This window comes from Calidris pugnax, unplaced genomic scaffold, assembly GCF_001431845.1.
Source record: "Calidris pugnax isolate Ruff unplaced genomic scaffold, ASM143184v1 scaffold42, whole genome shotgun sequence".
Classification (NCBI taxonomy): domain Eukaryota; kingdom Metazoa; phylum Chordata; class Aves; order Charadriiformes; family Scolopacidae; genus Calidris; species Calidris pugnax.
Genome location: NW_015090920.1, coordinates 13,611,722 through 13,628,654, shown reverse-complemented (window position 1 = coordinate 13,628,654; position 16,933 = coordinate 13,611,722). Strand labels below are relative to the sequence as shown.

Sequence of the window (16,933 nt, the reverse complement as noted above, 5' to 3'; positions counted from 1 at the left end):
CCTTATTTCTTTGCAGTAGAGGATCATATTTATCTCAGTTTTAGAAATTACCATCTATCCTCCTGCATACTGCAAGGTCTGTGGTGTCTGCATGCTCTCTACAAGTGGGGTTTCTTGGAGGAGGCACCTCATCAGACATTGCTAAAGTCTGTATTTAAGTCAAAAGAGACTGAATTCAGGAGGATTTAAAACAAGTCTGGAGCTCACTATTTGGGTTTTTTTTAGAGATATCACGTAAAGACGTGTAATGATATTCTATGTTTATGACCTATATAAATGTGTCTCCTGTTCTGGAAAATGGTATATTCAGTTTGTATCACCTGGATTCATTTAAGAAAAGGGTCATTGACAATGGTATGTTGAGACATAATCTTTTTACGCTTAAACTACAATGCAATCTCTAATGCTTTCTCATTTCCTGTAGGTTTTTTAGTAACATATTCTCTATCTTAGTTTAAAGGGACATTTTGCATTTAATGTTAGACGGAACCTTTAAGCCAAACTGGATCTGATGACTCTTGGGACATGCTTGAAGTAAATGTTCTTTCAGCAAAGTCATCTAAGTATTTGTAATAACAACTGATGTTATTGTTTACTGCTCTATTTCTGGGAGAAGCAAGAGTAACAAATGAAAACTTTACCGAAAAAAAAAGAAGTCAGAAACAGAATTTAAATCTTAGAAATAAATGAAATGGATGCTGACACAATGTTTAAGACTATTGCTGAACACTTCCTTCCATGCAAACCAGATTCATTTTTTAATCTTCTCCGCCCACCCCTATCTTTCACAGAATAATGTTACCCTCAGTTTTAGAGGTTAGATTTGTATGTTGAATAGATCTGTCTTCACCATCAAACCCAGAAGTATTCATTAGAACTGAAGATGACTACAGTAAACCAAAACTATCCAGAATAAAATTCCTTCATGTAGATCAGATCAATCATGAGACTGAATAAACAGATTAGTTTATCATGGAGGTTCAAAACAGCTGCAAGAAAACGGTTTGACCAGTTAGGTACAAAATAAAATAGTAAACCAAACGTTACACAATTTTTTGAACGTTCATCATTTTAAAAAATAATAAAAAGTCAACTACCTAATATAGATAATCCTAAATGTATAATCAGTTTCTAAGAATTTTTGAGTAGGAAAAACTGTTTTTTATGCTTTGAAGAGGAGCCATAAACCAATTGCTTTTAAGGGAAGGCTCATCAGGTGAGTTTTCTGTGGGCATTCGAAGTCAATAAAAGTGTTCATAATAAACACAAGTACTGTAACAAATGTAAAAATGAAAGCTTTTGTGCTTGCTGATTGAGTGTTTTGTTTTTCCCTTATGACATTGTTATAGAAATAGAGACCAGGTATTTAATTGTGAATTTCTGTACTTGGTTTCAGAACTTTAACCCTAAATTTTTCTTAAGATTTTTTAATACCTGTGAAGGGATGTGATTTAATTTCAGAATTATGTCTGGTGTGCATTGTAAGCTTTACTTTGATCAGAAAAGCTTTTGTTTCTGATTGTAAGCCAATTAACTGAAATTTCTTCTGCTTTGTGTTGAATAGAAAATCAGCTTTCTTCCTTTTTCCTTCCAATTTTTATAAAAAGCTGCAGCATTCATAACAGCTTATTACTGCTCACTCTCCATGAAAGAACAGGAAATTAGGGCACTGAAATGAAAGTAATTTAAAAATAATAATAGAAAAGTAATGTAGTGTAGTGTCAAAGGTTGTATTTCACGATGGAATTCTGAAGCGCTGAACAGGTGAGATTCTTGGTCCTGTTTCAAGGTGCTGTAAATATACAAATACCACCAATGTATTTCTTCACTAGAAAGGTTGGCTGGGGAAATCAATGGTATTATTTATATCCAGTCTGTTCATTTCCATACTCCCTCCCCACTTATTAGCTGTTCCTCCATTTCCTAGGTGTGTTAAACCAGCAAGTCATCCAGTCTGTACTTTCTGGCGCTCTGCCATCTGAAAAACTATTCTCTGGACAAATTCTATTCTGGAGTAAGTCTTCTGTGCGCCTCATGGGATAACATGACCAGCAGCAGCCCAGAGCTGTTATGCGTAGTCAACTTAAAATGACAGCTGCTGTTAATAACAATTAGAACTTATTAACACCAGTTGCACTGGTGATTCTTATGAAACAAACGCCTGCTTGTTCACTGGTTATTGAATGGAAGTAACGTATAGACTATCAAACAGCCAACAGCAACAGTGACTGGGGAAAGACTATGAAACCAACTTCCCCCACTTCCGATTCTTCAAAGGCTGTTACTGAGATTTTTCACCCTCCAGTGAATAAGAAATGCTGAATAAAAGGATATTACATAAATTGGCTGACATTTGCAGTGGACTAGCTAATTCTTGTTGCTGTGTGTGTGGTGGCTGTGTGTGTATACGCATATGTGGCTGGTATTGTCAAGGAGCTCCCGACCCACTCCCCTCTGCTCCCAGCAGGCTGTTGAGAGACTGAATTTTGGGGGTTATGTAAGAGACAATCCAGGAAAACATGTCGAGTGATCTGGAATTTACCCTCAACACTAACCTCTTTCCTCCATTGTGTCATACGCTTTAAAAAAACTTTTTGTTTTTGTTTTGTGGAGTGCCGGCTGTGTCTCATCTGAAAAAATGATGTCTGTCTGTCTTGGGGAGGGAATTGGGTGTACCAAAAGACTTTCGCTTGCTTCTGCTTTCCATGGGCTGTGGCTGTAGTCCCTGGAGTCAAAAATCTCTTCTTTTCCTAACACTTGGGAATTGAAGATTAACAAGGGCAATAGTGCACCAAAGTGAAATTAAAAAAAAAAAAAAAAAAAAGTTATTAAGGCTGTGTTTTTACCCGAAGCTATACAGGACTACAAGTACCATGCAGGTGGCAGCTGCATCCTGGGAAAGGGCTAGCAACAGGTACTATGTCTAAGAACAGTTATTCTTTTCTTCTTTCTGAAAATTATTTGCCTTAAAAAGTAGTGCTGTGAGATTATACTTTATGGTCAGTGGTGATGGTGTCACTTCCAGTAAGATTAGATTGATTTGAAAATCATAAAATGTGTTCCAGTGAAAGGAAGCACGTCTCATGCATTTCAACGTGAACACGGTTTGTTTGCTATGTGTAACCCTTCTCTGAGTTGTGCTCATTCTGATTGCTCTTATATATTTCTATATGTTTGTAAGGCTATTTTTTTCAACAAGTTCTGGTTTGTTTCCCTTAGAACACCAGAAGCACATAACAGTAGAATTATCTTAAACTAGTTTGACTGTACAGTGTTATTTATCACACATGATTTTTCAGTTGTGGCCTAAAACCTTAATCCTGATTCCACTGAAGTTTTATAGCAAAGGTCTTATTGATATTTTTTTCTTTTAAAGGTGGTTGGGATCAAACCTCTGTGCCCTGCCTCTGCTTTGAAGATAATGCTTGTAAAAGTAGGGAAATTCTTAACCCTTCTGAATTTGATCTTCTGCAGGTTGAAGTCAATGACAGCCATTCAACAACAACAGAGCAGGAATTACAGCTAAATTACTCCCAGTACCACTCCTTTTCATATGCTGAGATCAATAGGCGAGATTCAGACATGAGGTAAGCAAATGCAACTCCTTTGTTTATACTCATTTGTACCACATCTGAATTCTGGCCAATTCCATGTAGTGTACTAAGCTAATTGCATACAGTTTGTTCCAGTCTTTTCATCTCATTGCTTACAACATGGCTTGCCTTTCTTGCATGTAACCATCCTGGAAAAAAGCTTTGTGTCAGAGAGGTAATGTAATTGTGTTTTCAATTATCTCACATGGTAGTAATCCAAACATCATAATATATGCTAATTTTTTTTTAAAGGCAGTACACAAAGTTGACATAAAGAGATCGAAATAAAATAGTTAGAGACTATTCAGTGCTTATCTATTTTGCACATGAATGGAAGAACAAAGGTAGCCTGCTTTACTAATTTTAACAACCAAAACTATTTACCCCTGTCACTTCCTAACGTGTCAGCAATAATCATGTTGCAGCTTTGTTCCTAGACCACTAGGAATTTGGTTGTGTGTGTTGGGCATCTGGCAGCCAAAATGCATTTGTTCACTCCTTCATAAAATTCAGGGGCCTCCTTCATCTTTTCAGAAAAACTACTTCTATCTGCTAAGCACAGTTGCTTACAAAATAACTGAATAAAGTTGCTAATTGTGCTTTTCTTTCAATGCAAGTAACTTATCAGTATTTCTGTCACACCTTTACTCGGTTGTCCTTACCGTGTGACCTAGAACCAAACAGTTTCACATATGTGATGTATAGGACCAGGCCTTCTAGTCAGAACTGATGGGAACATAAATGTCCAAAACCAACGGCTAGGCTACCATGATATCCCATAGATTTTAAGGGGTTTGGATTGAGGCCTGAACTGACTCCCGTTTTAGAGTGCTCAGATGCTTTATTGGTGTTTAACTTGGAGGGCATGGGAGATGTTGTCTGGGAATCAGCTGTTGAAAAATGGTAGGCAAAATGGAGATACCCTAAAATATTAATTTTTCTAGAGACTTATGCTGCGGGTATTGAAGGTAAGAGAGGGTAAGGAAGAATGACAGAAAAGGTTTGATTTAAAGAGGCATGTCATCAAGCTAACAACTCCAATGAAGTGAATTTACTTGCAGTCATCCCCTGAACTTGAAAAAGTTTTAAATAGAGCTCCCAAATAGTTCCAATTGACTCATGAAAACACTCACTAATTGTGTGTGTCTGCCAGTCATGTGACACTAGCTGGGCTGCATTAAACTTGGAATCGAGTTAGTTCAAAATAATAGTTGAACTAGTTGTTGTAACAAAATCTGTGATTTTATTAATGGTTAACCTAACTTTGTTTGTTGTAGGCTCTGGGGGAAACACATTGGCAGTAACTCATTCCTTATTTTGCATTTTTTACTTCTTCCAGATAGGCATCTTCCAGCTCTCCTACCCCTATGTCCTGAGAGCTTTGTTATGATACTTATAACTGTCTCATCTATCTGCCCTTATGGGCCACGGAGACTTCTCCTAGAAACTATACAAAAAGAGCACATGCTATTAGATGCAACAGAACATAAAAAGGGTTGGCTCTAGTGCTTGCAGAAAACAAGCTATACAGTAGAAAGCTTGCTCTTCCCCTTCTGATGACTGTTGGGATGGGAAGACAGACTGTGTTTCTTCTCCCTCAGAATTTTGGAGTCTTTTGTTTGCTAAAGATCACAGTTCTTTGCTACTCAGTTCTGTTCTCCATTCCACAGCCGCAGCTGGGAAAAGTATTTATGCTCATCTGTGTCTCTGTGGTGAAACTAGCCACTAGGAAAAAAACCCCAACTTTCCCTAAAAATAACTATGCTCAATAATAAATTTGTGCATGAGATTGTATTCTTACTCTGAAAATAATTACCAGAGTTCTTTGCTTTTTTTAAAAAAGAAAAGGTCCAAAAAAGTAGCAAACAGTATATAAGGGAGAAAGGAGAATCATTGCTTAGCAACTAATAATGCCTTTTTAGGCTACTTGCTACTACTGCAAAACGGAGGTTAGAGTAAGTAATTTGCCTTGAAAATCATCTCCACAGATATACTTTATAAAAATGAAGTAGTTGGCATGGCATTGGTGTTGTCTTACAGTATCTGTAACAGCAAGGATTCTGACAAGATACCTATTTAGTGAAAACAAGTATCACAGGAATTTGGCATAAGCTGAAGTAATTTGATGTTGGGTGGTAAAGGCTCTTCTATACTTGTCTTGGGAACATGCATGAGGCATAGGTAAAAATACTGCTGTTTCTTCATGTAATTGTCATCTGTATGCACTAAAAATAAAGTCTGGAGATGACTGCCAAAGGAGTCAGTGGAGACATGCTATTTGAGAGGTGTGAGTACAAAGTAATGCTTTCATAAATTCCAATTAAATAGGTGAGGTAGCCTGGGGATATATCCTGTGCATGTCCTGTTCTTCCTTCGCACGCTGCTATGCAGGGAGACTTTTATAGACCTGAGAACTATGCATTTAGCCTTTTCCTTTGCATGGTAGACCCCTGCCTTCCCCGCTTTGAGGAACAACATTGTGGTAGCATCAGAGAGGCCGGGGAAGACAATGGGTTTACTCCTGTGGGGAGTAAAAACCTAAAAGGAATGATTTCATCACTTTCTCCTTTCTTGTATTCAAATCATCCCAGAGCAAATTTTTTTTACGTCAGTAAAAATGAGAAAGGATGTTAGCTCTGGAATTTTAAAGTGCTACTTAATACCACCACAGTTTGGCTAGCAAACTCTAGTCTGTGAAAGTGCCACCACCCTCCCGATTCTTGTCTGGACAAACAGAAAGTTTTCCCTTGTTGCGTTATGAAGAGCTGACCCCCAGCAGCTGACACCCACAAGCGCACGCTCTGGCAGGCTGCAGCTCCTCAAGGGATCCATTTCATCTGCGCAGCTGAATACGGATTGTTGCTGTTTTGTACAAAGCTCACCATATGACAGATTACATCTTGCTTTCTCCAGGCCCACACAGATGGTGCGAGTGACTAACCGATGCCTCGATTATGGACAGCCTACACACTGATGTCATAAGAAAAGCCTAATACCTCTGAGGTGAGTCTCTTTGTTTGTTTGTATTCCAACAACAACAGTGGGAAGTGCAACAATGGGGAAGAAACTAATAAAGAAAAGCCCAAGCTCGTATAAGGAGCAATTGACATAACATGTGATGTATAATGCAATGAAAGGAATCATCGATATTACTTTGGGCTTTTTAAAATAAATGAATCATTAGATGACAAAGCCCATAAATTGATTCATAAACTGCTGTCATTTTAATATGAAAACTCTGAGATTATTCTGTCTGAAAAATTGCAATTCAATTATGAATGGAAATAACAGCTAAAATACAGCATTCATCTTGGCCAGGATACCCAGTGAATTTTACAAAAGAGACTTCTGAGCACTCAGTTATATGCATTCTTGCTTGTATGCACACAAACATATACACTAAAAATGCTAGCAGGCCACCTTGATTTCATTTAATTCATTAATATCATTAATTGCAATGAATTTGACTTGCTGGTCTTTGACGGAAAAGATTTTATCATTATTTGCTTACTGAGATTTTTGTTGTTTTTACAAGTTAACTTGTTGACTTCAGTGAAATGACTCAAGGTGTGTGATTAGTCAGATTGACAGCCCTTAATATTTATGGCAATAAAGTTAGCCACATATATTTTTGTTATTTTTTCCCCGCAGTGGAGCACTCCTAGACGATGTACGAGTTTGTGATTGGTTGTAGTTGCTGAGGTCATCTATGCGATAGTATCTCCTTAAAAGAATAATTAAGCATTGTGTATTAAGAGTTTTGTGATAAGAGTTGTATGAATTTAAAAAATTGTTTCAGTTTTTCAGCCTTCTTGTGGGAAAGGAATTCATGTGAGCTTGAAATTGATCAGTTAAAATTTCTTCTAGTTCCACAAAATTTTAGAGAAAGCCTTGTCACTGATTTTATTACAACCGTTAAACTTGTCCAGATCCTTCAAAATAGCCTCAATTAAAACTTGTATACCAAAGGGCTGGAGAACAGTTGAAAGGCAGGTACCAAGTAGGCCAAAACAGCCTCCCTTTTCTTCTGCCCCTTCCTTCACGTGCTGGGGACATTAGGGCCCAAAGTGATGTGACAGTGTGGGGCAGTGTTGGGTCCTCTGGGCTGGTTTGTGCCGGGAAGCAAGGGCTGTGGGGTGGCCTGAGGAGCAGGACTCTGAGCAGAGCTGGCTAGAGGTTGTCCAGCATTACCTGTTGTATGTAGGCAGCTGTGCCAGGGTGATGGAGATGGGCAATCTCATAGGACTGGAGGCTACTGCCCTGCCAGGAGAGGGAAATGGGAACTACCATGAGGAGGGAAACTGCTAGGGGAAAGGAAAATGAAAAAGTCAATGGAAAAAATAAGCTACAGGGTTATGAGGATTGGCTGGGGAATGAGAACATAGGTTTTGAACTTCAAGAAAGGAGGCAGGGATTAAGAAGAAGGGGGGAAAGGAAACCAGCTATGGAGCATATGGCTAGGAGCCATAGTGAGATACAAAGGAAAAGTAGTCCTGAGGACAGAGCTTGGCACTTGGAACTGAGGAAAGATTTAGAAACAGGCTAGAAACCTGTGCCTGACAGCAGGGGAAGGGAAAAGAACAGGGTGGGGATAAAAGATGAGGAGACGAGACAGGCTGGGGGGGGAGGGTGGGGCAGACAAGAGAAAGGAAGATGAGTCTGTGCCTATTTCAGTGTCCTCCTGGTTCTCATTCCTGGGTCTGGGCAGGATTACACAGCCTTTCCCTTAGTCTGCTGTCAGAAGCCTGTGACATCCACTGATAACATGCATACATTGACCCATACTACTGCTGCTCAACATTGAGCGGGACAAGCTTTTACTCTTAATGTCACAGAGTAATTGTGGCCTGTGGCAAAGCCAGTGGGTCCAGCTTTCTCTCCATTATCATTAGCATTTTTACCCTTAGGGCAGCAGTAGAGAATTTGTGAGGTTTAGATTAGGGCAGATTAACAACATTAACAAACCACTGAGGTTTCAGAGCATTCAGACTGGTAACGGCACCTGTAACTTTTGCTTTTCACCCTTAAGTCTCTGTTGCTTGCAGTTTGCATCTTCAATGTTCTCTTTAAGGTATAGTTATCTTTCCTTGCATGTCATTGTAATGTTACGAGGGTCTGTAGAGAAGTTTTCCCAAATGCCATCTGAAGTATGAAATGGCTGGAATTCATGGCTGCCAATTGAAGAGGCAGAGGTCAGTAGCTGGTCACGCTAATGTCAGAGCAACCTTACTCTTTAGCATTCGATGGTGGTTCTTTGGCCACATAATACAGTTTCTACAGAGAAAATTAACATGCAACCAGTAAAGTATCAGCAGGTCCTTCTCCTACCACTTTTTGGATTATCTGCTGTCATGTCTGTAAGCAGTGATGTTTTTACATAGATATTTGATTAGTGGCAAAATCCATTTTCACATCCATTTACTATCTCTGCAATAAGGATTATATAGCAACATAGGAGCCTTTTTTGCTCTTCGGTTTGCTTTCAAATATGGGCATATTCTCACAAATTTTCTGTCAAGTACTTGATGGAAGACTGCATTTGATAAAACTAATGAGGGTGTAACAAAGTGGGTTTTGCAGGCAGGTACTCTGTTATTTTTCCTGAGTGGAAAAATGAGTGTAAACTAAATAGTGATTCTCATGTAATGAGTGTTGCTTTTGTATAGAAAAAGAGAGGTCACTGAGCAATTTAACCTCCCAGATGCTTGGAAGTTAATTATTGCGGGTCAGGTTTGAGATAATAGTCTGGACAGTGTTGGGAAAGTCATTTTTTGGCAGATGACAAATTCTATTTTGGCACGCGGACAGCAGATTAGTTTTTTAAACTACCACGAAGAAATGCGCTAAGCGTCACTCCAAGAAACAAACAAGATTTCATAAGAGCCAGTTGGCTTAAATCACACTTACAGTACTTGTAACTTCAGATATTGTAGGGAGGTGTAGGTTCGTGTGCAGTAATGGTAAATTTGAAGACATATTGGAATGATTTCACAGCTGAGAAAGGTCAGAGTTGCAGAAGACGTTTCACCTAAGCTAGTTGTGGCATGGATGGATGCATTGGGGTGTGGTAGAGCAATAATAACTACATCCACCCCAGCACTAAATGCTGCCTCAACCTCATTTGGGATAGTTCTCCCTCCCTAGAACTAAAAGCTAATACAGCACAAGGGACTGCATAAGTTATTTGCACTTCTAATAGCGTTCTCTCTTTCCTCAAATACTAGTGTGCTGGTGTCCTAAACAGCGAACTATTTGCAAGGGTTTTAATGTGTTGACTGTGCTACTGGAATTGTGTTTGTGTTGTGTATGTGATATGTTGTCTGCGACCTGCTGCTACATGGTGTTATGCTCCGGGGAACCCTTCAGTGGGGCCTAGGTTTGGGGATCCATGGAAACCGTCCTGAAACAAAGAGAAAACAAATGGGAGAGTTGTTGTGACATTCCTTCTGGAATACTATCAGTACAGATTGTTACCAAGAGAGAGGGTTTTGGTTTTGTTTTTTCATTTTTCCTATTTTGTACCTACCTGCTAATATATTCTACAGAAATAATGCAGACTAAGATTTTGGTTGAGCAAGTGGTAGAAACTATATCCATGATATAGTAAAATAGCTTTTTTTTTTTTCTTCCCTCTGTAACGTCTCACTGATCTCATCTCTCCTTGCCCTTAAATGTGAAATGATGAAAGCTGCATGATGTGGTAACTCCTGTTCCTTGGGAATAGTCTGCCTTTGCTATATATTGCCTTTGCTAACTTCCATGAAGTTAGTTTGGCCTTGTACTATAACATACCAGTGAACGGAAAGAGTATTTTCCTCACCTCCACCTATATTTTAATTTCCAACTGCAGCCCTGCGAATAATTTAGCATTCTCCAGAATTAGCCCACATGGAAGTTATGAATCTTATGACCCTTATAAGATGAGAACCTAATTTAAAAGAGGATAAAGAAGAATCTGGAACAGATTGTCCACTATTTCCTGATCACTTGCAAGGCAGCATAACGCAATGAGAAATACAATTTTTGACCTGAAGCAGTTTGTAGTTGATGTGGAAATGTTTACAGTGAAAATTGTACAATTCTTGCAAGCAGATTTGTTTCAACCAGCTCTAAGTGCTCCTACTTGAGCAGGGAGGGCGGACTGGATGATCTCCAGAGGTACCTTCCAACCTCAACTATTCAGTGTTTATGTGAAGATCCGCTTCTTAAATGTTTGCATGTGCTCTGTTCAAATGGGTTAATGGGTTTCTTAAATGACAAGAACAACACAGATAGATATTGGCTGCATTTTTGTATCTGCCTCTCAATCCCTGATTTCTTCCCTTCAATATAGGGACAAAGATCTCCCTATAATCTCTTAATGTGTGCCCAACCATTTCCAGTGCAAGAACAACTGCTTTGCCCTGTAGTGAAATAATGAAACTGAATAATGTCTCAAATCATAAGCAGGGGATAAGTTACTTTGGGACAACTGACAGAACTACTGTCTTAACATAAAGGTCTTTAAACTGCTTTGACACAGAGCCCACACTGGGGCAGCTCAGCCACCACTGTCCTGGAGATAGAAAGGACAGCTGGAGTGCTGACCTTTTCAGCCACTACCCTTCCAGTGGCATGGGATCGCGAGAGATAAATACCTAAAGCATGAACTTATGGTTATAATGTAGTGCTGTGAAAAAGATGTGGGTTTGTGATTGCTCCCACTAAGGAATCTCTTACCTTAATAAATTTAGATTTCTTTGAAATCCAATATTAACTCAAATTCTTTAAATTCATGATGTTTGATTTCAGAGTATTATTTAAAATTGTCTTTTTCATGAATATTATCAATCTTTATATTGACTTTATTTTCGTAGTCTGGAGTAATTTTGCTAATTTATATGTATTACTTTATATAATGTGGATACAGAGAGAGTGTGTGTATATATGTTTGTATATACGTTGGAGAGAGGGAGAGTGGTGATTTTGCTAATTCTGAACTCTAACCTGCATAAAAATTTGTACTTAGAACAGTATTTCTTGTTTCTCATAAGTTGAGGTCACTACTATATCTCTTATATCTGCAACAGCTGTCACTGCTTCTAGACAGTGTAGTTCTTTTTCCAAGTGCAATCATTTTGGACCAAAACAAATTTGATTTACTTCCAAATTCAGCCTCACTGGATCGTCAGTTCTCTTATCTTTAGCCATCCTGGGCTGTTATGTTTCCAACGTCAACCATTTGTAAAGACAACCCAAAACAAAAGTTTGGCCATCTGTGGTCATATTCGGATTAAGCATAAATTTAGAAAGACATAAACAAGTATCCACTGGTGCTTTACAGGAATACAGCACTCTTCTGAACTGAAATGGAAACTGTAAGAGGTTTATAACAGGGAGGAGATTTTTTTCTGTTGTTGATGTGATTTCTTTCTACTATATGTACCAGGAAAAAAGACAAAGAGGGGAGAAATAAAGTTTTGTTTAAAAAGAAAATAATTTTTTTTAAAAAATTGATGAAGTGTCATAAAGTTATCGGGAAGGTAAATGAAAAGCTGAACTTCTGTAACAGATTTTTTTAAAAAGTGGCTGTGCACGACAACTTTCTCAGGCACTGAATAATATGCATGTTACTTAAAATACCAGCAAAAAATGAGACTGCTTTCTATAGCAAATATTATTTAGAAGAAAAATTCAGTCTGTTATAGACAGACTTGAGGCTGTATGCTTTGGTCATACAAAGCAGCTGAAACATGCATTTAAGCTCCTGAGCGAGTACATGAATATTGACCTGGAATATAAGTATCAGCTGGTGATGGTGAAAGAACTAAGAATTCTGGAGAATAAATTGCTACTGAATTCTTAAACTCATGCTCAGACTTTGAAGGAAAAAAATTTGAAGTTAAGTGGTATTTGAAGTTAAGTGGTATTTTTTTCCCCAGAAGTGTGTTATTTCAAGCATAAATGCTTTACTAAAACATTAAGACACTTACTATATTTCATCTATCCAGGTGTCTGCCTGGGCTGCCTGCTCAAGAGCCACTCTTATATTAAGGTTATCTTGAACTTGGAGGGAGCACTGAGGTGGATTTATTCAAGGGCCATCTACATCCTGCCTATTTTGTGATTTATTTTTCTAAGCTGGGGGAGACATCTGGAGCAGAGAATTGTAACATGCAGAAAGAAGAAAAAGGGAGAGAATGTTCTTTTCCCCTTTGTGATCCTTGTACAACTCTGTTCTTCACAAAACACCAGATCTACAAATTGCCTTCCTCTCACTTTGCAAGGCCCTCTTCCTGCAGGGTTATTTGGAGGAAGAAACAGCTCTCCTTAGTGCTAAGGATTTACCAAGTAAGACTGAATTAGAGCAACTGCAACTCACTGTCAGAGAAGTCTAGCTAGATCTTTGCTGCATATAGGGTATAAATGTATAAGCTATACATATGTGTATCTTATCACTGCGTTCCTGAGATTCAGGAGAGGGTGTGTGGTGTAACATTGATGCATACTGGTGATTTGGAGAGCATGAGGCTTACCCTAACTGAGGCACTGTGCGAGGCCAGATGACACAGAGGCTGTTCCCTGCTCCAACGGAGATCTGGCTCTCCCCGGTGGGGTGTTACCAGCTGTCTGGCAGCTCCTGTGCTCCTACAAACCAAGGGCCAAACCATGTACTAGCGTAATGCTGAAGTCAAAGAGGCTTACAGAAGATCGGCCACGAGCGTTGAACTCTGTGGAGGACATTGCCTTCGACAAGTGAATGTCTGAGAATTTGGTGGGAGGCATTTGGCATCAGCACACGCTGGTGAAGTGAGGGATGTTTTTTCCACTGCTAGCTGAACACTAGACAACACAGGGAAAACTTCAAAAGAGACACAGCTTATCCATCTCTTTTTGACTAATGGTTACTTGGATAAGCACCAAGGAGAGGGACTGGGAAGCCAAGAAACCCAGGGAATCAAGAAGAGCTGTGATGGACTGGAGGCCTGGGGCTAATGTTACATTTCTCATAGTTGGAAGCACTTCCTGCTGCTATGTTGATACAAACCACCTGCTGATACATCTTAATGGTGGGAAGATGGATAATCCGAGGTGTTCCTGTGTGTCTTTGCTTTCCTGTAGTTTTAATTGCATTTCAAAAGTGAGGGCTTTTTTTGTTTGTTTTAATTTTACAGTAAATCAGCTCTCCTGCAGATTAATTTAGCAAACCTTTCAAACACCATCTTCATGATAGTGTGTGACCAAACACACTGTGTAGATGTAGTCTTAGCAAACTGTTCAGGACGCATGGCTGAAACCCCTTTAAAAGCAGCTTCCATGAAAGGGGATTGAAAATTACTGGGGTTGTTGTATGGCAAGAATTGTAGTAGTAACTGCTGAAAAGTCTGAGAAAGTTGTAAACCTGGATTTTTGCAATTCTGTTTAAAAATTGGCGCTGATGGAGTTTGTTACTCCTAATTTGAACTATCTCAAAAATTATTCTCACATTTTTCAAGCTTTTTCTCTAACCGGACTAACAATATAATGTAGGTTTGGTTATAATTTTTTTGATTTTTTTTTTTGGTTGGTTGGTTTTTTTAGGTGTTCTGGTTTGGTTATAATTTTTTTGATTTTTTTTTTGTTTGGTTGGTTTTTTTAGGTGTTCCGAGTATGATGCTACTGAGGATCTCTAGAAATTGGATTATTACATCTTGAATAAAGGCAGTATTTGGATATACAGATGGCCCACAGTTATCTGCCATTGGATAGACGATCTGCCTTGTTTATGAAGTGCCTTGTGTTCAGTATGACCCTTAAGCACTGGATAAAACAGGTTTTTCTCTCTAAGAGATAAGTTATCAAAACAATCTAGCTGGTTACAATACAAGACAAACACAAAAAAGTAGGTAATTTAGATAAATAGAACATGTTAGAGAATAGGTCTCCGAGATTTATTTTTGAAGTAGAGGGAAGGTGGGATTTAAGGCATTTTATCATGGAGTATGTTTTATGGAGCTTATGAAGGGGGTTGGAAGCAGGGATAATTAATGGTTTGGGTGGAGGGGAAGTAGCTGTATGGTTGTAATTGCGTGCGAGATCTGAGCTGAGGAAGGGTGGTGGTAGGGATAACGTGGTTGAGACCACAAGAAAGGAAAACGCTACTGCCAAAATTGCGTTAGAGGAATATTAATGACCATATTAAGAGGTTGGAGTGCAGAAAAAAGTAGAATGGGAAAATAAAAACTGGACTGTTTTCTATTTGACGAAGGAAAATATATTTTAAAAAATAAGGAAAATTGGCAGATCTTGAGGCAAGTGCCTCAAGCTTAGTGAATATGACCTTCCATTTGAGCTCTTTTATTTCTAGGCCTCACAGGTATAAGCCCCAATGGCAAGTTTTTAAAGAGCTCTCAAGACCTGTAATTTTACTGGTGGCCACTTAGAGCTGCATAAGTTTTTAAAAAGATCACTTGATAAGGACTTTGAGCTGTGATTCCCTTACCCACCCTGCCACCACTGGGTTGGGCCCCATCATGGGGGCCAGGACTTAGGAGACTCTCAGAAATGTCGGGGTCCTGTCCTGTGAAACGTCGTGTTTAAGCTGCAGGCAGCTCGGTGACGGGGCTTCCAGCCAGCTGAGGATGTGCTTGTGTGGGGTGCTCCAGGATACAAGGGCTTGCTCCTGCCCTGCTGTCCGTGTCCCTCTTCCCAGGAGATGGAGCGCTGCCCTGTGCGATGCTGAAACATGATTTCCCAGGGTTTGATATTTGAGAGCTGTGAACGGCCTGCTGTGTGTGCAGGGGAAGGCAGAGTTACAGGAACTGTTTGAGTGAAACTACGGATGTTTAGTCTTTAGAAAAGCTTTTGGGGTTTTGTGGTGGTGGTGTTTTTGTTTGTTTGTTTGTTTAAAAAAACAAAACAAACCACACCTTCTTACAGGTTTAAGAATGATCTTTTCACGCCTTCCCTTCATCTCTCAGAATTGACCACCATCATCTCTTCATCTACCTTCCAAGAAAGAGGTGAGGACTTTGGAAGACTCTATAGTGCAATGGCACAAACTGCCGTGAACACAGCTTCTGTCACAGAAGAAGGGCAAGAGGAAATGAGGAGTGTCTTTGCTGTCAGCTGTGACTGTCCCAAAGTCTCAGGTACAGTGGTAAAGTGGGATTTCTAGGAGAAATAGCAGTGAGTCTCGTAAGTAGACGGGCAGCAAGAAGCTGGAGAATGTCAGGAGAGGGGAGGATAGCCATGAGGAGCAGGGATGAAATCCCCATGCATGGAGAGTGATGGCAGGCATGTGATGCTCGGCCATGCCCGTAGCACTGCGAGGGACGGCTGCTGACACACTGCTGAACCTGCCCCTGCCCTGGGCCGGGCCCCTCCGTCCTCTGCTCGTGCCATTCATCATCGTTAATGCTCTGGAGCGAGGGTGTGGGAAGCAGTGTAATTGTCACCAGTTCTGGTAAAGAATTACAATTTATGGCTTGCGAGGGATCCGAGTTGGGAGGGGAAGTTGACTGTCAACAAAATTCCCTTATATACATGATAGAAGAAATAGTACTGCAGGTGCTGGACAGTGTGTCTTGCTTTTGGCTTTTCTTTCTTTGTGTGGGTTGCTGTTACGTTAGCTCTGTGAAATGAGAAGACCAGTGTTAGCTGTCCCAGTCTGGGATTATCTGGGGCTGGTTGTGCAGCTTTTGCAGTCAGAGCTAGACAGGAGATTTGGGGCACAAAGTGTGGGTTTGGAAACAAACCTCTTCACGCCGTTTTGTTGTCAGTTTCAAGAAGAAAACATGTTTGATGGGTCAATATGCTTTATAAAGTCTGTATTTTAGAAATACTAGTAGTGTTGTTAGCAGGTCGGTGCCAGAATTTTCACGTTACCTTTTGTTGGTACCAGTTGATGGGTTTGCTACTGGGGAATGGGAACAGAACCGGTGTCTCTCTGGTACAGGTACAGCAGTGAAACAGTTGCCACGTGGATTTTAACAGGTCAACACCTTTCATTATGTTATGATTTAAACAAATGTAACGCGACACAGAGGCCACATAACTTCTCCCGGTTTAAAATACCTCTCCAGTTATTTTTATTCGTAAAGCCAGGGGAGAAGATGTCCGACCTTGGACCTGGCACTCTTCTTGCGGCACGTTTCCCTCAGGGCCCGGCGGCGGGAGCCGACGCTGGGCTTCCCCGGCCCCACTCCGCTCCCGGGACGGCCCGGGACCTGCTGCCGCCGGCCCCCGCTCCCCCCGCCGGCCCGAGGGAGCGGGGGCGGGCGGGGGCGGGGCGGCGGCGGGGGCAGCCCGGTGCCGGCGGGGAGCCCGTCCCCGGCGTCCTCGGCTCTCCCCATCCGCCCTCCTCCCTCTCTCCGGCCCGC

At 40.3% G+C, this 16,933-nt stretch overlaps 1 protein-coding gene across 1 annotated transcript in view; it reads left to right on the top strand.

The window, feature by feature from the left end:
- The window catches only part of FGF2 (fibroblast growth factor 2 (basic)), a 65,885-nt gene that overhangs the window by 20,913 nt on the left and 28,039 nt on the right, over positions 1-16,933 (top strand). The window contains exons 4-6 of the transcript XR_001412895.1: positions 3,475-3,587; positions 6,507-6,596; positions 14,212-14,345. The gene's annotated coding sequence lies outside the window, so the exon portion shown is untranslated. Of the gene's footprint in view, positions 1-3,474; positions 3,588-6,506; positions 6,597-14,211 lie in introns of the transcript that reaches the window.